We start from the raw sequence: 1,565 nt of genomic DNA on the forward strand, positions 1-1,565 counted from the left end.
AATCAAATCTCGATAAATGATTGTTCCTCTCTGATTCCAAGTTAGTCGGTTAACAAATATGTATTGATTTTTTATTTTTAAGCATACACTGTATGGGGTCCCAGATACCGCATTGAATAAAACATAAACTAGCCACTTGACATCTCTAGCTGGAAAATGTAGTGTCACTCAAACTTAAAAGATCCCCAAATGAACTCATGGTCTTCCCTTATGCCAGCATCCCCGAGCTCAGCACAGGGCACCCTCTTTTCCTGGTTGTCCACAAAAGAAAACTAGGAATCATTCCTGAAATCTGCCTCTCCTTTGGTCCTGACAACCAATTTGTTACCAAGCCCTGTCAATTTTCTTCTAAGATATTTTCAGCTCCTTTAATTTCAGAGAAACATCTGGAATGTCCGTCTCACTAGCCATGCCCGAACAATCTTTATCTTTCCCCCGAATCAGTCGAACCCTCCTGTCTTGTTCTCCCTGCATTCACCACGGATCTTCTCCACCTTGTCCCTTACAGAGAATGCTTTTAGAAATGGAAGTCTTATGTTACTTCCCTGATCAAACACCTTTCATGATTTCCTGTTGCTTTTATGAATAAAGACAAAATCTGTTTTGTTCATCACCTAGCATGAATTGCACATGGTCTTTAAACAGTTTTTAAATTTAAATTTAATTAACATAGAGTTTATTACTAGTTTTAGAGGTAGAGTTTAGTGATTCATCGGTTACATATAACACCCAGTGCTTATTACATCATGTGCCCTCTTAATGCCCATCACCCAGTTACCCCATATCTCTACCCACTGCCCCTCCAGGAACCCTCCATTTGTTTCCTAGAGTTAAGAGACTCTTATGGTTTGTCTCCCTCTCTGATTTTGTCTGATTTTATTCTTAACTCAATAAAAATTTGTTGAATAAATGATTTTTTAATCCTATGGGCTGGCTGCTCTGTGTAGAATGAAGTGGAGGAAATAAGAGAGCAATTGATAGAAGGTATTGAAGACTAAGGACATTAAGGCATCAAGAATTGAGGATATTCCAGAAAGGGGGAACATCATGGGCAAAGGATGGAGTACGGGTAACAGAGATAAGCAAAATGGAAAAAAATTTGAAGAAATATTATAGGTAGGACTGGAAATTGTACTGGGGCTGATACATAAATAGCTTTTTGAGCATCTTTAGAGCAGTGACCATCAATATCTTAGTTATGTACCACTTAAGCAAATATTTCAACTTCTTGACTAAGATTTTAATGCTAATAATCTGAGAGGACTGTACAAAAATAAGTTATTATTTAACTTCCAGTGGGAAATATGAACTTGCATGCATACTATAATATTATAGCACAATGCCCAATGACCTCAAGATAACTCAATAATTACATTATATTAAGCTTTGCTAGTTGTTTTCTATTTGTTTCCTCTGATAGTTTCTCTTTTCCTCTTAGTTTCTTTTGGATTCTTTGACTATTATCTTTAGAATTCAATTTTAATTTATCTCAGTGTCTGGCACATGGCAGGGGCTCAGTATCTATTTGATGATTAAATCAATGAATAAATATTAAAGCATCTGAA

This window comes from Vulpes lagopus, chromosome 10 (assembly GCF_018345385.1).
Source record: "Vulpes lagopus strain Blue_001 chromosome 10, ASM1834538v1, whole genome shotgun sequence".
Taxonomy (NCBI): domain Eukaryota; kingdom Metazoa; phylum Chordata; class Mammalia; order Carnivora; family Canidae; genus Vulpes; species Vulpes lagopus.